At 45.8% G+C, this 325-nt stretch overlaps 1 non-coding gene across 1 annotated transcript; it reads right to left on the bottom strand.

Moving 5' to 3' along the window:
* TRNAA-UGC (transfer RNA alanine (anticodon UGC)) lies at positions 1-72 on the bottom strand. Its single transcript has one exon. It is a non-coding gene; the product is annotated as a tRNA-Ala (tRNA).
* Positions 73-325: the final 253 nt, after the last annotated feature.

Below are 325 nucleotides of genomic sequence, written 5' to 3'. Positions count from 1 at the left end.
TGGAGGTGCCAGGAATTGAACCAGGGGCCTCGTACATGCAAAGCACGCGCTCTACCACTGAGCTACACCCCCAGAAGCCTGACTAACTTGATGATGGCTTTTCTTTTGATAAAAGCATACTGGTATTTTTCCTGTGGGGTTCCTTCCTCCCCTCCACCCCCCAACAAAAGAACAAAACCCGGAGAGTTGCCTAGAAAAAGACCACGGGATTAAATTCAACACGTTCTGGAATCAGTAATGTGAATACTGTCTATCGGTGATACAAGGAAAAGGTTAACTGGATTGTCATCTGAATAACCTTTTCTGGTTCTAGGATCTTTCCGCT

The sequence above is a fragment of the Elephas maximus genome, chromosome 1, assembly GCF_024166365.1.
Source record: "Elephas maximus indicus isolate mEleMax1 chromosome 1, mEleMax1 primary haplotype, whole genome shotgun sequence".
In the NCBI taxonomy this organism is placed as follows: domain Eukaryota; kingdom Metazoa; phylum Chordata; class Mammalia; order Proboscidea; family Elephantidae; genus Elephas; species Elephas maximus.
The sequence above is the reverse complement of the archived record's forward strand: the minus strand, read 5'-3'. Positions and strand labels throughout refer to the sequence as shown.